This window comes from Rhinopithecus bieti, unplaced genomic scaffold (genome assembly GCF_001698545.2).
Source record: "Rhinopithecus bieti isolate Rb0 unplaced genomic scaffold, ASM169854v2 scaffold_48197, whole genome shotgun sequence".
Classification (NCBI taxonomy): Eukaryota; Metazoa; Chordata; class Mammalia; order Primates; family Cercopithecidae; genus Rhinopithecus; species Rhinopithecus bieti.
This window is the reverse complement of record NW_016819410.1, coordinates 85,918-106,951: the sequence shown is the minus strand read 5'-3', so window position 1 is coordinate 106,951 and position 21,034 is coordinate 85,918. Positions and strand designations below refer to the sequence as shown.

The window sequence follows — 21,034 nt, the reverse complement described above, 5'->3', positions numbered from 1 at the left end:
GGCCCAGTGAACTTGTCTTCTGAAGAATTATCAGAGGAAAAGATGGAACGGTAATGAGGGATTCCAGAAAATTTTGGAAGAAACACAACATAACTCCAGAAATTCAACTTGGTCCCATACATACAAAACACAGCAGGCCTAACCAAAACATGCCCTGTGAGACATATGGGGCCTGTGGGCTCCCTCATATTTTTCATTCTAATTTAGATTCTCTACAACTATCAGTGAAAGAGCCAACACTGGCAAAAATAAAGTATCCTCTCAGAGACTTTGTGAAGACTTTTGCAGGTGACATCATGTCCATCAAACGCCAGAAACTCAACATCTATGAGAGCCACGTGGGAGACAGTGACCAAGCAGGACAGCAGGGGCTGCCACAAAATGAAAAGGGTAGGCCATAGCTTACCGCAATCTGTGTTTTTTATATAAAATCTTCCTTTTTAATGCTGATTCCATTTTTTTCTAAGACTTGAGGATTGTAACTGAAACTACATCTCTGAAGCCAAAGCCTTTTCATTCTGAAGTCTGGAGTCTAATCCACTCCATAAATAAATGAAATTCTGGGTTTCCTGGTTGATTTTCACATCCTACGGGATACATGTATGAAAACACTTTTGATATAGGGATTCTAATCTTTTATTCACATTTCTATAAAGCAAGGTCATAAGAAATCAAAGAGATCTCTTGGGATAAAATGGGGAAAGAGGAAAAGTGCAAGTTGTCATTTGTGTGCTATACTAAGCTTAACAGAAGGACTGCAAAATTTTTATTGATGATGTTGACATTAAAAAAATGAATGCTAGGAAGGGTGACTTCTTCCTTCGTATTAAGCATCTCAGGAGGCTTTCTAAAATGCACACCTATAGCACCATCCCATTTCTTGCCCTTCATTCTTATACAAGTCTTTTAGTCCATATTTGTTTTTATTTCCCTTGGGTAAATACCTAGGAACTGAATTTCTAGTGTAAAAAAATTTGCCAAATACTTTACTTTGCCAAGTATTTGTACCATTTTACACCCATGAGCAATGTCTTTCTAAGAGTTCCAGTTATTCTACAACTTCACCAGCATTTAGTGTTGTCAGTTTAGTTATTCTTTTTTTTTTTTTTGAAACAGAGTCTTGCTCTGTCACCCAGGCTGGAGTGCAATGGCACAATCTCGGCTCACTGCAAACTCCGCCTCCTGGGTTCAAGTGATTCTACTGCCTCAGCCTCCCCAGTGGCTGGGACTACAGGCATGCACTACCATACCTGGGTAATTTTTGTATTTTTAGTAGAGACAGGGTTTCACCATGTTGACCAACCTGGTCTTGAACTCCTGACCTCAGGTGATCCACCTGCCTCGGCCTCCCAAACTGCTGGGATTACAGGCATGAGCCACCGCGTCCAGCTGTCAGCTTAGTTATTCTAATAGGTGAGAAATGAAATCTCATTGTTTTTTCATTTTTCATCTCCCTGATGACTAATGATGTTGACCATGTTTTCATGTGCTTATTGACCATTTGTGTCTTCTTTTGTGAAGTTCTTATTCAAATCTTGCTCATTTATGTATTGGGTTGCTGATCTTTTTATTATCTGTAATTCTTTATTATGTTCTGGATACAAGAGTGGACAGTTTTTAATTGGTTGCCTTTTCATTTACTTAATGGTTTATTCCAATGAAATAGATCTTAAAATTTTAAATTTTGATAACGTTGGGAGGCCAAGGCAGGAGAATCGCTTGAGGCCAGGAGTTTGAGACCAGCTTGGGCAACATAGTGAGACCCCATCTCTACCAAAAGAAAATAAAAATGCCTGTAATCCTAGCACTTTAGGATGCTCAGATGGGTGAATCGCTTGAGCCCAGGAGTTTAAGACCAACCTGGGCAACATGGCGAAACCCTGTCTCTTCAGAAAACAAAAATTAGCCAGTCATGGTAGTACACACCTGTAGTCCCAGCTACTCGGGAGGCTGAGGTGGGAGGATCACCTGAACCTGGGGAGGTCGAGACTGCAGTGAGCTGTGATCACACCACTGCACTCCAGCCTGGGGGACAGTGAGACCCTGTCTCAATAAATAAATAAATAAATAAATAAATAAATAAATAAATATAAATAAAATGAATTTTCATAATATTAGTCAATTTTTCTTTGATGTTTAGTACTTTTTTGGTACCTGTCTAAGAAATTTGCCCACCCAAGTTTGTAAAAATATTCTCCTATATTTTCTTCTGGAAACTTTAAAGTTTTAGCTTTTATATTTAGGTCTAGGATCCATCTTGAATTATTTTTAGTGCATGGTGTGACATAGGAACCAGGGTCCAATTTTTCCACACATATATTCAGTTACTCCAGCACCATTTGTTGAAAAGATTTTTCTTTTCCCATTCAATAGCTTTGGCACATCTATAAAAATCAATTGACTATGTATGTTTGGGTCTATTTCTAGACTCCATTCTGTTCCATTGATCTGCATATCTATCCTTGCCTATGCCAGTGTCGCACTGTCTTAACTACTGTAGCCTTGTATTAAATCTTGAAATACAATTGTGCAAGTCCTCTAACTTAGCATTTCATTTTTAAGTTTTAGTCACTTTACTTCTTTTGCATTTCTACTTAAATTTTTGAGCAAATTTGTCAATTTCTTCACTAAATCCTATTGGGATTATGATTGAGATTACATAGATTCTGTGGATCAGTTTGGGGATAATTGACATTTTTAACCATATTGAGTCATTCAATTCAAAAACAAAGTTTATTTTTTCATTTATTTAGATCTTTAACATCTCTCAGTAATGTTTTGTAGTTTTCAGTATACAGGTCTTGTCCATAGTTTGTTACGTTTCTCTTTAAATATGTAATATACTTTAATAACATTTTATAATTTAATGCTTTTATACATTTCATGTTGTTATAAATTACATTAAAAATTTTTCAATTTCCAGTTGTCCAAACTAGTGTATAGAAACACAATTTATTTTTGCATATTGGTCTTATTTCCTGCAAACTCGCTAAAAATATTCCTTAGTTTTAATAGCTTTTGGTAAATTCCTTAGGCTAATCAGTGTGTGTGATCATATTATCTATGAATTAATAGCTTTTGGTAAATTCTTTAGGATAATCTGTGTATGTGTGATCATATTATCTGAACAAAGAGAGTTTTATTCCTTCCTTTTCAATATGTATTTATTTTATTTCTTTTTCTTGTATTATTGCACTTGCTAGGACATAATATTGAGTGGACGTGGTGAAACTGAACACCCTTGCCTTATTCCTAATCTTAGGGGGAAATAATTCAGTTTTTTAAAATATTAAGTATGATAGGAGTTAAGGATGTCCTTTATCAGATTAAGAAAATTCCCTTCTGTTCGTAGTTTGCTGAGAATTTTTACCTTGAATAGATGCTGAATTTTGTATCATTTTCTTTTCTTTTTTTTTTTTTGTTGAGACAGAGTTGCCCAGTCTGGAGTGCAGTGGCTGGATCTCTGCTCACTACAACCTCCACCTCCCAGGTTCAAGCAATTCTCCTGCCTCAGCCTCCCAAGTAACTGCGATTACAGGCGCACGCCACCATGCCTGGCTAATTTTTGTATTTTCAGTAGAGATGGAGTTTCACCATGTTGGCCAAGCTGGTCTGAAACTCCTGGCCTTAACTGAGCCACCTACCTCAGCCTCCCAAAGTGCTAGGATTACAGGTGTGAGCCACCGCGCCCGGCTAGTTTTTCTTTTTTATTCTGTTAATATAGTAGACTATATTGACTTTCAAATGCAATTTTATTCTTAAATTTCTGTAGCAAACCCTACTTGGTCATAATGTCTTATCTTTTTTTATATATTTCAAAATTAGATTTACTACTATTTTGTTAAGAATTTTTACATCTAGGTTCACAGGGACTATAGGTTTATCATTTTCTTTTCTTGTAAATTCCATAGCTTTGCAATGTTGAGCTCATAAACATAAACATGAGTTGGTAAATGATTCCTCACCCACTATTTTTCTGAGAGTTCATGTGAACGGAGATAATTTTTCCCAAAATGATTGATAAAATTAACCAGAAACCACTGGGGCCTTGAGTTTATTTTGCTTACTTAAATTTTTATTGCAATGAAATTCATGTGGGGAGGTTTTTAATAATAAATTACATTTCTTTGATAAATATATATGTGTGTGTGTGTGTGTATGTGTGTGTATATATATATATATTTTTTTTTTTTTTTTTTTTGAGACAGAGTCTTGCTCTGTCGCCCAGGCTGGAGTGCACTGGCACAATCTCCGCTCAATGCAGCTCCACCTCTCGGGTTCACGCCATCCTCCTGCCTCAGCCTCCCGGGTAGCTGGGACTACAGGCATCCGCCACCACGCCCGGCTAATTTTTTGTATTTTTAATAGAGACGGGGTTTCACCGTGTTAGCCAGGATGGTCTTGATCTCCTGACCTCGTGATCCGCCTGCCTCAGCCTCCCAAAGAACTGGGATGACAGGCATGAACCACTGCGCCCTGCCAAATATAGAGATATTCTTATTTTTTTCATTTCTCCTGTGTCAGACTTCCTAAATTGTGTCTTTCAATGAATGTGTCTTTTCATCTAAACTGTTGATGTATTGGAACTGCAGTGATATTTCTTCCTGTATATCTGACATTGGCAATTTGTGTTCTCTCTTTTTTTTCTTGCTCAATCTTTCTAGGTATTTATGAATTGTATTAATCTTTTCAAAGAACGAACTTTTGGGTTCTTTTAATTTTTAAAATTTTTGCTTACTATTTATTTGGTTTCTGGTTTTATATTATTTCCTTTTTTCTACCTATCTTTCTTTTGTTTTCCTTGTTTCTTAAGGTGGAAACTCAGATCTATGATTTAAAGATTTTCTTCAAATACAAGCATTTCAAGCTATGCTTTTTTTTTTTTTCTAGGCAGAGTTTTACTGTCACCCAGGCTGGAGTGCAGTGGTGCAATCTTGACTCACTGCAATCTCTGCCTCCCAGGTTCGAGTGATTTTCCTGCCTCAGCTTCTGGAGTAGGTGGGATTACAGACACTCATCACCATGCCCGGCTAATTTTTTTGTATTTTTAGTAGAGACAGGGTTTCACCATGTTGGCCAGGCTGGTCTCAAACTCCCGACCTCAAGCGATCCGCTTGCCTCAGCCTCCCAAAGTGCTGGGATTAAAAGCCTATGAGTCATCATGCCCAGCTCAAGCTACACATTTTGTTTTAAACACTGCTTTAACTATATAACACCAACTTTGTTATCTTGTGTTTTTATTATCATCCCACTCAGAATAGTTTCTAATATTGTGATTTTTTTTTTCCCCCCCAAAAAAATTTTTTTTTTTTTTTTTTTTTTTTTTTTTTTTTTTTTTTTTTTTTTTTTTTTTTTTTTGGCCAAGCGCTGTGACTCACGCCTGTAATCCCAGCACTTTGGGAGGCCAAGGTGGCAGATCAATAGAGATCAGGAGTTCAAGAGCAGCCTGGCCAACATGGTGAAACCCCGTCTCTACTAAAAAATACAAAAATTAGCCAGGTGTGCTGGTGGGCGCCTGTAATCCCAGCTACTTGGGAGGCTGAGGCAGGATAATCTCCTGAACCTGAGAGGCAGAGGTGGTAGTAAGCCAAGATCCACCGTGGCACTCCAGCCTGTGTGACAGAGTCAAAAAGAAAGTGTGCTAGGGACCGGGTGTGGTGGCTCACGCCTGTAATCCTAACACTTCTGGAGGCCATGGTGGGCAGATCACCTGAGGTCAAGAGTTCGAGACAAGCCTGGCCAACATGGTGAAACCCTGTCTCTACAAAAATATAAAAATTAGCCACATGTGGTGGCACATGCCTGTAGTCCCAGCTACTTGGGAGGCTGAGGCAAGAGAATCACTTGAGCTCAGGAGGCGGAGGTTGCAGTGAGTTGAGATGACACCACTGCACTCCAGCCTGGGAAACAGAGCAAGACTCTGTTTCAAAAAAAAAAAAAAAAAAACCAGAAAGCATGCTGTTTAATTTCTCCATATTTGGAACTTTCCTGGATTTCTCATTGTTATTGATTTTTAATTAAACTGTTTTTTACTAGAAAACATATCACAATGTATTGTAATTTTTTTTTAATTAATTAAGACTCTTTTCATGGCCCAGCACATGATCTATTTTGGTTCATTCTCTACCTACCCTTGGAGAAAAATGTATTCTATAGCTATTGTATGTGTTGCCCTATTCTTGTTAATTTGGTTAAGAAGATTAATAGTATTGTTAAGATTTTCTATATCTTTACTAATTTTCGCCCAGCCAGTAGTGCAGTGGCACGATATCGGCTCACTGCAATCTTCGCCTCCTGGATTCAAGCAATTCTCAAGTCTCAGCCTCCCAAGTAGCTGGGATTATAGGCGCAAGCCACCATGCCCAGCTAATTTTTGTATTTTTAGTAGAGATGGAGTTTCACCATGTTGGCCAGGCTGGTCTTGAACTCCTGGCCTCAAATGATCCTCCTGCCTCCCACAGTGGTGGAATTACAGGCGTGAGCCACTGCACTCGGGCTCTTTCCTAATATTTTTGTTTATTGTTCTGTCAATTGTGAGAGAGTGGTGGTAAAATCTCCAACTATCGCTGTTTAACTGTATCTTCCTTTATGTATACTAAAAGTGTGTTATTAGGTGATACATAATTATTATTGTTAAAATGTGTTATTAGGTGATACATTTTATTGTTATGTCTTTCTCATAAATTGACTTTTTTTCATTTTGATATGACCTTTTTAATTTCTAGTGTTACTCTTTGTTTTTCAGTCTACTAAATTGATAATCTCATGGTTATGAAGATAACCACACAGACTTTCTTATGCTTACAGTTTGATGGAATACTTATTTTCATCCTTTTACTTTCAACCTATCTATGTCTTTAAAGTGCATCTTTCTTTTTTTTTTTTTTTTTTTGAAATGGAGTCTGGCTCTGTTGCCCAGGCTGGAGTGCAGTGGCACGATCTCGGCTCACTGCAAGCTCCACCTCCTGGGTTCACACCATTCTCCTGCCTCAGCCTCCCAAGTAGCTGGGACTACAGGCACCCACCACCACGCCCTGCTAATTTTTTTTTTTTTTTGTATTTTTAGTAGAGATGGGGTTTCACCGGGTTAGCCAGGATGGTCTTGATCTTCTGACCTCGTGATCCGCCTGCCTCAGCCTCCCAAAGTGCTGGGATTGCAGACGTGAGCCACTGTGCCTGGCCCCTAAAGTGCATCTTTTGTAAACACCATATGGGTGGCTCTTTGGTTTTTAATACAATCTATATATATCTTTCTATTATTAGACTATTCCATCCATTTACAAAAATGTTATTGTTGATAAAGTTGAGTTTAGGTTTACAGTTTTGCCATTTAGTTTCTATTTATTCCATTTGATTTTGTTTCCCCGTTTCTCCTTTTCTGTCTTCTTGTGTGTTAATTGGTTAATTTTTAGCATTTCATTTCTCTATTGGCTTAATTATGTCTGTTCATTTTTTAGTTGTTGGATTACAAGATGCATCCTTACTTTATTAGAGTCTACGTTGAGTTAAAATTGTACTACTTCATGTAAAATATACGCTCCTTGAAACAGTGTAGTACCTTTCAAGCTCATCTTTGCACTAATTTGCATCTCTATATGTTATTAATCTATATATGTTATGAACATGAAATAGCATTATAATTTTTGCTTTAAGCAATCATGTCTTGAAGAAATTGAGAGAGAAAAAAATGACCTTTTAATTCACCCACACAATTACCATTTTAGTGCTCTTAATTTCTTTCTGAGATCCAAATTTCCTTCTGATAACATTTTCTCCAGCTTGAAGAGCTTCCTTAAGCATTCTTTCATAACACTAGTCTGAATTTGAGTGGTATTTATACATAGATTGGGGGGACCTCCTTCCTCTGTGTCTCCCTCATTTCTGAGATAAAATTGGTAATTTCCAGCCACTCTAGCAGCTCTGAACCCTGTCCTCTGACACCTCAAGCCAATTAAGCTGACCTTTTGGTTGAATTGCTGTCATGCAGACTGGGAAGTGTCCTCAGTGAAAAAGCCACATAAACATGAGTCTCACATAGTATGGTTCCATCTTCCAGTGGTCTAACTCCTTTCAATGTCAGCCCACTTTTAGTTGCTGTCCAGTGCCTTCAAATAGTTGGCTTTTATATTTTGTTGAGAGTTTATAAATGCTATTTGTGGTAGGGCTAGTTTAATGCAAGCTGCTCTGCCATTAGAGGAACCAGAATTTACCTTCCACTTCTTATTCTCATAAGGGTTGACAAACTTTTCCTGTGAAGGACCAGATAGTAAATATTTTAGGCTTTGCAGGCCAAAAGGCAAAATTGAAAATATTATGTGGATATTTATATAAAGAGAGAGAAAACACATTTTCACACAATTTTTATTGATCATTGGGTTTTTGTCTTATTGATTTCTGACAAGATCCTTATATATTATGGAGATTAGCTCTTTGTATGTGATACAAGTTGTGAATATTTTTTTCACCTTGTCATTTATCTTTTGGCTTTGTGTATGTCTTTTTTGTGCCATGCAGACCTTTAACATTTTTGTTATGAAGCCAAATGATCTGTTTGTTTTCTCCTGTGACTTGTAGAGATTAAGTTATATGTAGCAAAATGATAGGGATATTCTTAGGCATTTATATACATTATATTATTTGATGATTTTATTTGTATAATTTCAGCTAGGAATAATTTAACAAGATAAAATTATTACCATCCCATCAAGTGTTTTAAATGTATATAGTTAGCCTGAGTCAATCTATGGCTATCGAAGAATAGAAATTTATCTATGTTTATTAGTTTTATGGGTTATTAAAAAAAAATTAAAATATTTGCTTTTGTGTTTTCACAAACCCCATGGATGATTCTTGCATACATCAAAATTAAAAACCACTTATTGGCCAGGCGGGGTGGCTCACGCCCGTAATCTCAACACTTTGGGAGGCCGAGGCTTACAGATCATTTGAGAGAGGAGTTTGAGACCAGGCTCACCAACATGTCCAAGCCCCATCTCTACTAAAAATACAAAAATTAGCCAGCTGTGGTGGTCCATGGCTGTAATCTCAGCTACTTGGGAGGCTGAGGCAAGAGAATCACTTGAACCCGGGAGACAGAGGTTGCAGTGAGCAGAGATCACATCACTGCATTCCAGCCTGGGCGACGGAGCGAGACTCTGTCTCAAAACAAAACAAAACAAAAAAAGAAAACCACTTATTCACCAGATCATCTCTTATCTCTCTCCCCATCTCATGACAGAAAGTCCCATTAAGCCTCAAAGATCCACTATTAGCACCTCTGTAGTCTTTGTATTTTCCTGTAAGAAGACCTTGTGCAGCATTAGGAAAAGCCCCATTCTTATGGTTTTTACTGGCAATGTCACTTAGACAAGGGATGGCATTTGTCTGGGGAATTGGATTGAGACAGTATAACTGGATATGTTTGAAACGCATCTTCATACTTACCATCTTGTTAGGTTATCTGACATATAAGAACTTTAGTTCCTCTTCTGTAAAATGATATTATGATACAAAGTGCATAGTAGAGTGCCCGACACAGGTGAGCAGGCAATAAATGGCTGTTGGTGTGAGCAATGTGGGCCAGCAGTCGTGAACTGTCTTCCATCCCACACTGTAGCAGGAGAGGAGATAAACGCAGTTGGAAATAACAGATGGCATCAGTGGAAAGGAAACAGGCTGGCCAATCCCTAGGGCTCAGAGAAGAAAGGAAAGAGGGCTTTTGGGAGCTGGCTGAAGCCCCGGAATGTCCTCCGGGTTTTGTACTGGCAAGAGGCCCAGGCCTCCCGCCGTTGCTCACCTACCAACTCCCTGGAATTTTAGAATTCAGGCACAAGATGATTTATATGGTTGCTTGAGAGAGGTGAATAATGAAGGGAGAAAGTGCCCATAAAAGGACCAATTTAGTACAACTTCTGGTTTTTCTTTCTTTGCTGGCAGGACTCTGCTAAGACCTCCATCCAAACTTGGCTGGCGGCTCCTTTGCGCTGTGAACCAGAGCTGTCCGGCAGGCGAGGTCACAGCCGCTTATTATCCCCTCCCACACTGCTTATCAAGCTTGGCCCTTTTCTCCTCCAGTGTGAATGCTTGGGGCTCTTCGCTATGCAATGAAAATAAACAGCAATGTAAATGGTCTCCTGGCTATTTGATCCACCCCAATACGGAAAACCTGCTTTACAAGCTTCCACTGAAACTTCTGGTAGAATAAGCAACTGATAATTCTACACCAAATGTCTGGCATTTAGCCAGAACCAACAACTGTTCCCTTTTTTTGCAAGCCACATTCTGGTGACCATAGAGAGCCACAATAGATAGTTTGATTCTGGAGTATTTTCTAAAGGAAGGTGAAATCACAGTGCCATTGTGCAAACGAACCATAGGTTTAGGATGAGGGGAAAATTAGCTTAAAGACTTTATCTCACTTCTAAAATCTTAGATTAAAATTTTTTTTTAACTTGAAAGAAATTGGTCGACTGCCAATAAAAAATTCTTTAAAAAAATAAAAGCGCTCACCAAATTATTACTGTTTTTTCAAATTGCTGGTACACATTGCTGTTTGATTAGGGTTGCCAGATTTAGCAACTAAAAATACAGGATAGTCAGTTAAATTTGAATTTCCAATAAACAGTGAATAAATTTTTAGTATAATTCTGTCCCAAATCTTGCATGTCCAAAATATTACAAGGTGGCATATTTATAATAAAAAAATTCATTTTTTGTTGGAAATTCAAATTTAAGTAGGTATTGTGTATTTTATCTGGCTGCCTTAATTTAGATGCGTTTCACTATGATGCCAGGAAATATGAGAAGGGCGGATTAACATTTTGACATTTTGATGAGATAGTTAAACCTCTTTGCTGGATGAAAAGAGAATCTACAACCTTTTCTTTTTGCCATTTGCCCTCTAGTAAAATTAATTTTATATTTTCCACCCAGCTTCGGAGTTACAGTCTTCATTATTCTTTGAAAATATATGTGAGGGAAAGAATTAGTAAATACTACATGTCAAGGATTTTTCCAGCCACTTTAAATTTTATTTTATTTTTTGAGGCGCAGTCTTGCTCTGTCGCCCAGGCTGGAGTGCAGTGGCATGATCATTGTAACTTCCACCTCCTAGTTCATGCCATTCTCCTGCCTCAGCCTCCTGAGTAGCAGGGACTACAAGTGAGCACCACCAAGCCCAACTCATTTTTATAAAAGGCATTTTAGATATTATATTTCTTAATAATCATTTTCCTGTATAATTTTAGTTTGAAAGTGCTCAGATGATAAAATTATTATTATCTCAATGGATCTTGGAAATATATAAAAAGTGACTAAGTCAATTTATGTTAATAAAAAGTTACTGAACCCAAGATGAGTCAGGTACTGTATTAAACCACAGCGCTAAGGAAGGATAATATTTATTCATTTGTTTTAGGAAAAAATAATCTTCATCTCAAGCAATAATGCTCTTATTAGCAGTGAAACATATTAATTAAAACTTGAGGAGAAAAGAATAAATGGATATTAACAAATTTGCTAGTTATTCTTTCTTGTGTATATAATTGTTTATTTAACAAATATTTTAAAATTATTTTTTGTTGACAAAAGGGTTTACATATTTATCATGTACACATGATGTTTCGAAATATGTATACATGGCAGAATGACTAAACCAAGCTAAATAACATATGCATGATTCCACACACTTATCATGTTTTGTGGTGAGAGCACTAAAAATCTACTCCCTTAGATTTTCACTCAACAAACATTCATTGAATGGATGCAAGTACTAGGCAAAGAGGCTGAGGCTACAGCCTGAACTCATGTTATTTTTGTTTTTCTTTTGGGTTTTTTTGAGACAGAGTCTTACTCTGTTGCCCAGGCTGGAGTGCAATGGCATGATCTCGGCTCACTGCAACTTCTGCCTCTGGGGTTCAAGCAATTCTCCTGCCTCAGCCTCCCCAGTAGCTGGGATTACAGGCATGCACCACCATACCAGCTAATTTTTGTATTTTAGTAGAGATGGGGTTTCACCAGGTTGGCCAGGCTGGTCTCGAACTCCTGACCTCAAGTGATCTGCCTCCCTCAGCCTCCCAAAGTGCTGTGATTACAGGCCTGAGCCACTGTGCCCGGCCATAAACTCATGTTGAGTAGGGTCCAGTGGGAGAGACACTTGCTATCACAGAGGATGAGTATGATCTTTTTTTTTTTGAGACGGAGTCTCACTCTGTCGCCCAGGCTGGAGTGCAGTGGCCGGATCTCAGCTCACTGCAAGCTCCGCCTCCAGGGTTCACGCCATTCTCCTGCCTCAGCCTCCTGAGTAGCTGGGACTACAGGCGCCCGCCACCTCGCCCGGCTAGTTTTTTGTATTTTTTTAGTAGAGAAGGGGTTTCACCATGGTAGCCAGGATGGTCTTGATCTCCTGACCTCGTGATCCACCCGTCTTGGCCTCCCAAAGTGCTGGGATTACAGGCTTGAGCCACCCCGCCCGGCGAGTATGATCTTTATTGCAAATGTTCTCCTAGGGCACGAGCCCGTTTATGTAGTCCAAAAATAATCCCCACAGGCACTCAACAGCATGAGAATGCCTCAAAGTCTCTGTACACTCTGCACATGGATTCAGATGACTCTACCTGGACAATCTGGAAATCCGAAAGGATTATAATGGGAAGCAAGTAAATGGAATTCTGTATGAGTTGGAGTAAACATAATTTAGAGGAATTGCCTTAGTGAGTGGTGCCGGACTGCAATGTAGGGCCATATTGTACCAATTGGCCTGACAATATCATTGGTAGTTGGTAGGTGAGGTCTACTTGAGTATAATTTCCATTCTATTTTGCGAATAGTCTATCATAGGCAGACAGGATACTCTATGGTGATAGGTATAATGTGATTGGTTTTCTCCATGAATAAATTTTATGAACATTCTTGTGAAAACTGCATTAGTTGGATATAGCATGCTTGACAAGAAACCACATTTTCAAAAGAGGCAAATCTGAAATGTTTATTTGTGGTGAATACACACACACACACGCACACCCTTGCAGATAACCACAAATCTTTTGAAAGGTTCAATGCAGCTGGGACTACCTCACACCTGCAATTGCTTAATTAAATGCAGTGGGGTCTTAAACTCAGCGTTGACCTAACAACAGTGACTGGCATTCATCTTCTTAAGGTCAGCATTCTGTGGGTGCTGGAGATACTGAGTAAGACTGAAACCAGGCATGCGGCAGAAGAGAAATCATTGACACTATCCTCCATGTCATTTAAATTTTAAAAATCTTTTAAACTTCAGATAATTGAGTTAAAGTGTTTGGAGGCATCGTTTATTCAAATCCCACAATTACTTGATTTTTCCTCTTTTCACACTTTCTCTTTAAAGACAAAATCTAAGTATGAGAATTTTAGTATGGAGGACATTTCACATTTTAATCAGCCAGGGTGTCCACATGGTTAACTCTCCAATGAATTTACACATAATATTCAGCACCAATTCCCTCAGTTTTCTTCCATTTCAACTGGAGAGAGGGACACCTGGGACAAATTCCATGGAATATTTGGGTTGTCTCATGCCCACCCCCAATATATTTAGAAAGAGGAAGCATGGTTAAGTGAACAGTCTTGAAGACAAGAAGTCACCAAAGGCCAGCATGTAGAGCAGGCAATTCACATGTGGGAGGAAGAATTCCGACTAGTTCTGCTTTGATGATCAAGGAGGGTGAGATGAATTATAAACTTGGGGGCCAGTCCTTTGTATCCACCAGGGGCCTTCCATCTTTCTTAAACGTCTACAATGAATTCTACCCTAATTTGCTATACTTTTTTTCTTTCTTTTTTTTTTGTGTGTGTGTGAGACGGAGTTTCTCTCTTGTTGCCCGGCCTGGAGTGCCATGGCGCGATCTCGGCTCACCGCAACGTCTGCCTCCCAGGTTCAAGTGATTCTCCTACCTCAGCCTCCCAAGTAGCTGGGATTACAGGCATGCACCACCATGCCTGACTAATTTTGTGTTTTTAGTAGAGATGGGGTTTCTCTGTGTTGGTCAGGCTGGTCTCGAACTCCAGACCTCAGGTGATCCACCTGCCTCAGCCTCCCAAAGTACTGGGACTACAGGCATGAGCCACTGTGCTGGGGGCCACTGTGTGGCCTTTGAATGGCAGTCTGACTTCATTCCAAAAGGAAGGGGAAAGGCTATCAAAGGGCTTTTCTTTAAAGGTATTTGCAGATGGGTTTCTCCTGCTGCTCAGTTGTCTCTAGGTCAGTCATCTCTGGGCTGCCCTATCCTCCGACCTCTTTTTTTTTTTTTTTTTGAGATAAGGTCTCACTCTGTAGCCCAGGCCAGAGTGCAGTGGCGTGATCATGGTTCACCCCAGCCTTAACCTCCCAGGCCCAGGTGATCCTCCCACCTCAGCCTTAACCTCCCAGGCTCAGGTGATCCTCATACATCAGCCTCCCATGTAGCTGGGAGCACAGGTGTGTGCCACCACACCCAGCTAATTTTTGTATTTTCAGTAGAAATGGGATTTTGACACGTTACCCAGGCTGGTCTCAAACTCTAGGGCTCACGAGACCCACCTACCTCAGCCTTCCAAAGTGCTGGGATTATAGGCATGAGCCACCATGTCTGCCACCCCCAAACTCCTTTTTTACCAACCCCTTGTGGCTCAGCCTACAGGATTGCAAGTGTTTTTACTGTTGAAAATAGTCGAACTCCAGTGGTTTTAAAGGGACAAGTAAAGCAACATTCACAATTGCTAAGACATTCAATTCTAGGTATATATTCCACAGCCAACTTCTTTTTCCCCATGAGAGTTCATAATTGCATCATGGGATACAATGAGAGCCAGGGAATTTTTGTCCATTTGAGCCTACTGAGAAACAGGTGAATATACAGTTGTGCTTTTAAGTCATGTAGATAGAAGTTTGGAAGGACAGAGATCTTCAGATTATAAGCAATTGTGTGATTTTTGAGCTTATGGGCAAGTTTAATTTTTTTTCTTTGAGCTTTTGCTTATTTCACTTTCTTCTTTCTTTCTTTCTTTCTTTCTGTCTCTTTCTCTTTTCTTTTTTTTCTTCTTTCTCTCCTTTTTTTTTTTTTTTTTTGAGACGGAGTTTCATTCTTGTTGCCCAGGCTGGAGTACAATGGCATGATCTTAGCTCACTGCAACTTCCACCCCCCGAGTTCAAGTGATTATCCTGCTTCAGCCTCCTGAGTAGCTGGGATTACAGGCATGTGCCACCACACCCGGCTAATTTTTTGTAGTTTTAGTAGAGACAGGGTTTCACCATGTTGACCAGGCTGGTCTCGAACTCCTGACCTCAGGTGATCTGCCCACCTTGGTCTCCCAAAAGTGCTGGGATTACGGGCATTAGCCACCACGCCTGGTCAAGCTTTTGCTTATTTCTGTGATTATTTTCAATTTTTCAATGAATACATTAATCAGAAGAAAAATGTTTAAGTCTTTTTTTGTTTTTTTTGTCTCTGTTGCCCAGGTTGAAGTGCAGTGGCACAATCTTGGTTCACTGTAGCTCAAGCAATCCTCCCACCTCAGCCTCCCAAGTTGCTGGGACTACAGGCCTGTGCCACCACGCCTGGCTAATTTTTGTATTTTTTGTAGGGATGGGATTTCACCATGTTGCCCAGGCTGGTCTCAAGCTCCTGGGCTCAACCATCCATCCACCACAGCCTTCCAAAGTGCTGGGACTACAGGCATGAGCCACTCACAGCACCTAGCCCTTAAATCATGTTTCTTAATCTCTTAAGTGCACACAGATGTGGGTACAATGATAAATATGTCCTTTGTGCAGTGTTTAGCACAAAGACAAAAACAACCTAAATGGCTACCAAAAAAGTCAAAGACGGTGGAATACTGACTATGTCTCAAACTTATGGCTATTGATAAGGATTGGTTCAATCCATTAGAAGACTATGAGCCTGTAACAACAGATGTTGTGTATCTGCACACATTTCATGGGGAAATGTCCATGATGAGTGTTTACAAACTTGATGTATACTATGAACCTATCTGTATTAGAAAGCACTTAATGTATATATGTATTAAGCTCTTAAAACAGTTTTGTTTTATCCGGAAGGTAGGATTATAAGTGCAATAGGCCAGGCGCAGTGGCTCAGGCCTGTAATCCCAGCACTTTGGGAGGCTGAGGTGGGAGGATCATGAGATCAGAATGTCGAGATCAGCCTGACCAACAAGGTGAAACCCCGTCTCTACTAAAAATACAAAAATTAGCCGGGCGTGGTGGCGGGTGCCTGTAATCCCAGCTACTCGGGAGGCTGAGGCAGGAGAATCGCTTGAGCCCGGGGAACAGATGTTGCGGTGAGCCAAGATCGCGCCGCTGCACTCCAGCCTGGGCGACAGAGCGAGACTCCATCTCAAAAAAAAAAAAAAAAAAAAAAAGTGCAATATAGCTTTCCTACTTATATACTCTATAGTTTGTTAGGGCTTCATTAGCAAAACACCACTGACTAGTTAGGTGGCTTAAACAACATACATTTATTTCTCACAATTCTGGAGTCTAGAAATCCAAGATTAAGACATCAGCAGATTTGGATTTTTCAAAGTCCTTTCTCCTTGGCTTGCCGATTCTCCTTCTGCGTCCTCGCAAGGTCATCCCTCTTTCTGTGTGTTATCTGTGTCCTAATCTCCTCTTGTTGTAAGGGCACCATTCAGATTGGATTAGGGTCCCCTCATGTGACCTCATTTTAATTTAATCACCTCTTTGAAGACCTTATCTCCAAGACAGTCACATTCTGAGGTCCTGGGTTTAGGATTTCAACTAACTAACAAATTAGAAGGACACAATTTCTCTCATGACATAGAGCTTGGTATTTTCTTAATTTTTTTTCTCGTGAACATTTATTAGTTTTATAACCAGCAAACAACAATACTTATTCAATGGGAGAATCATTCTTCAAATAAGTAAATATTGTATGTCTGTCTACCAGGAGGAAATGGTACCTAGATGATGGCTTTTTTTTTTTTTTTTTGAGACAGAGTCTCACTCTGTCACCCTGACTGGAGTGCAATGGCACTATTTCGGCTCACTCCAACCTCTGCCTCCCAGGTTCAAGTGATTCTCCTGCCTCAGCCTTCCAAGTAGCTGGAATTACAGGCTCCCGCCACCACACCTAGCTAATATTTTGTATTTTTAGTAGAGACGGCATTCCAACATGTTGGCCAGGATGGTCTCAACTCCTGACCTCAGGTGATCCACCCACCTCAGCCTCCCAAAGTGCTGGGATTATAGGCGTGAGCAACCAGATGATGGCTCTTATCTGTGCTAGTATTTGCCTATGGTTCAGCTTATGATTTTATTTATTTAATTTTATAATTATTACTATTAAACATGTTCTTTACATATAGATTCTTAAAGATTCATTTTTTTCTAAATATTACATTCCAACATGACTATTGAAAGTGAATACAGATGAAATGGCATTGGCTAAATGGCCTTAGGAAAAGGGTATGACTTTCTTACCCTTGAGCTCATGACATCGTTAGGAGGGTGATAAACTCACATCTATGATAAATTAAATTTGACTAAATCTGTTTTGTTTTGTTTTTGTTCTAGTAGAGACAGGGTTTTGCCATGTTGCCCAGGCTGGTCTCGAACACATGAGTTCAAACTATCCTCCTGCCTTGGCTTCCCAGTGCTGGGATTACAGGACTCAGTCACCACAATTGGCCTGAATCTATTTTAATGCCATTGATGAATATGAAAAAATAGGTAAAATATTTGATTGTTAGACTTATAAACTGTAATCTTTCCTAAGTATTATTATTGACACAACCTATATCCATTGGATAAATAGGAAAACTATTTCAGTGAACAGAGAAAGAAAAGCATAATTTCTTTTAAAATATTGGACAAATCTACTGTAATAGATTTTGAATACTAAATTTTTCAGCATATAATCTCAATCTTTTATCCCATGATATTTGTGGATATGTTTATACAAATTCAGCCCGATATAGTGAATGAGAAAAGAACAAGTTACAGATTTCATTCTCAACAAACTTGGAATCTAGTTGAGGAGAAATAGTTAACAAAAATAAAACTAACACAAGGCGTAAAGAACTAATTGCAAATTATGACTGGTGTAGTAGGTCTGAGGAAACATAAATCAATGTGGATTGAAATAACTTGGGTTCATATTGGGAAGGAGGTGTGACTACATCCAGGCTTGGGAGGAGGCAATAAACTGACAGAGGGATGAAGGTAGAACATCCCAGAAAAGATGAGAACATGGGGACGAGGGAAGGACAAGAAAAATGCCATGATGCACTTTGAGAACGACTAGTGAATCCACCTGATGGGACTGAAAGCATCTGAGAGTAAAACGTGGAAAACAAAGCTAAAGAAATGGTTAGTGCTACTAGATTATAGAGAATCATGACAGCCTGGGAGATAAGGTTGCAACTGATCCAACTGCAATTGGTAATTGGAGGTAATTGGAGCCATTTTTTATTTAGAAGTAGGGGAAAGATAATGCTATAGTTGGATGCCAGGCGGTGGTGCATACCTGTAATCCCAGCACTTTGGGAGGCCAAGGCAGGTGGATCACTTCAGCTCAGGAGTTCGAGACCAGCGTGGGCAACATGTTGGCCAGGCATCGTGGTGCTAGCCTATAATTCCAGCTACTCCAGAGGCTGAGGTGGAAGAATGGCTTGAGCTTGGGAGGTTGAGGCTGGAGTGAGTCTTGATCATGCCACTGCACTCCAAGCCTGGGAGACACAGTGAGGCCCTATCTCAAAAAAACAAAACAAAACAAAAACCAGACAGGCAGGCACGGGGGCTCAGGCCTGTAATCCCAGCACTTTGGAAGGCCAAGGCAGATGGATCACCTGAGGTCAGGAGTTTGAGACCAGCCTGACCAACATGGTGAAACCCCATCTCTACTAAAAATACAAAAACTTAGTCGAGTGTGGTGGTGGGCGCCTGTAATCCCAGCTACTCAGGAGGCTGAGGCAGGAGAATTGCTTGAACCTGGGAGGTGAAGGTTGCAGTAACCTGAGATCTTGCCACTGCACTCCAGCCTGGGCAACAGAGTGAAACTCCATCTCAAAACAAACAAACAAACAAAAAACCAAAAAACCCTAAAACCTCAACTAAAAATGATTTCTTGCTCTGACTTCAGAGGATGTCCAGGTCCCTAATGGTAAGAGCTCTGATTACATAAGGACCCTCCGCTGTTGAACTCTAGCTACTCATTCAGGGAGTCAATTTCATGAGAGGACGTGGATACCACCTTAGTCCCCATCCCAAACGACCCTTCACCCTCCTAGAGAGCATGGCGCCTCAGTCAGCACCATGGGTAGTAATGTGGGTAACTCCTAGAATAGGAAGACAATTCCTCATGCCAGAGAAGAGCTCCAGTCAGGGAGAGCTTCTCTTCATCTAAGTCGGCCATTCTCAACCCTAGTCACACCTTAGAATCACTTGAGAAACATGTAAAAATATACCACTGACTAGGCTCCACCCTATTTAACTCAAAGGATAAATGCTTGAGGGGATGGATACCCTATTCTCCAAGATGTGCTTATTTCACATTGCATACCTGTATCAAAATATCTCATGTACCCCATGAATATATACCCTTACTATGTACCCACAAAAACGTTTTACATTTTTAAAATAAAATAAATAAATAAATTTTAAAAATCAAGATCTCTGGGAGTTTGGCCCAAGAGTCTAAGCAATCAAGGTCTTTCGTGCCTATATTTCTACCTGGGAAAAGAAAACAGAACCAACGTAGTAACTTTGAGCTGATACGGAATCTAAAAGACCCCAGTGTTCAGAACACTGGCACAGTAACTACTGCCTGGAAGCTTTCTTTGGTACCCCATCAGAGTTGCTTGTACTGGCACCATGACTCTTGTTGATTATTATATCCATGAATGACACTAGCCTATGTGACCTTGAGTTCTACAACTGTAATTTTTGCTAATTTGCTTGCCACTGCTAATGGCTAGACAACCACACACGCGCACACACACACACACATTTTCACTCTCTCTCTTTCTCTCTCTCTTTCAACTGAGTTTTAAAGGAAATTATTGAATTAAACACTATTGGGTTTGTTTTTCCCTAATATGAATGTTTCTTTTGGATCTTATGTGTTCTGCGTATAATTATATTTTGTCACGTCTGTTTCAGCCCAGAATCATTGCTCCACGGAGACCATTGTTCTATACTACTGGCTTCAAAATGAGTTTAACCAGTCTGGACACTTAAACGTTGTCATCACTTTCTCACCTTTAACATCATCAGTATTAGTAACACTGTCACAGGATACTGGGAAAGTAGAAAATAAAATGTCCAGGCCCAGTGGTGTACGCCTGTAATCCGAACAGTTTGGGAGTCTGAGGCAGGTTGATTTCTTGAGCCCAGGAGTTCAAGACCAGCCTGGACAACATGGCAAAACCCTGTCTCTACAAAAAAATAAAAAATAAATAGTTTGGTGTAGTGGCACACACCTGTACTCTCAAATACTCAAGAGGCTGAGGTGGGAAGATCGCTTGAGCCCAGAAGAACAAGGCTGCAGTGAGCCATGTTCACACCACTGCACTCCAGCCTGGGTGACACAATGAGACCCTGTCTCAAAAAAATAAATAAATAAAATTAAATACATCTTTATAGAACTCATTTAAATTCTCAACCCTTTTAAAACAAGTTCTTAATTATTTTACCCATTGGAATCTTTTTTTTTTTGAGACGGAGTCTTGCTCTGTCACCCAAGCTGGAGTGCAGTGATGTGATCTCTGCTCACTGCAACCTCAGTCTCCTGGGTTCAAGTGATTCTCTTGCCTCAGCCTCCCAAGTAGCTGGGACCACAGGCGCCCGCCACTGCGCCCGGCTAATTTTTTGTATTTTTAGTAGAGATGGGGTTTCACCATGTTAGCCAGGATAGTCTCGATCTCCTGACCTTGTGATCCACCCGCCTCAGCCTCCCAAAGACCCATTGGAATCTTAATGTCAACTAATTCTCCTTATGAAATTACAGACTGTGAATACAGGTTTTTCTGTGCAAAA

At 39.9% G+C, this 21,034-nt stretch overlaps 1 pseudogene; it reads right to left on the bottom strand.

Moving 5' to 3' along the window:
• Nucleotides 1–221: 221 nt before the first annotated feature.
• Nucleotides 222–21,034, bottom strand: part of LOC108519724 (40S ribosomal protein S5 pseudogene) — an 80,468-nt pseudogene continuing 59,655 nt past the window's right edge.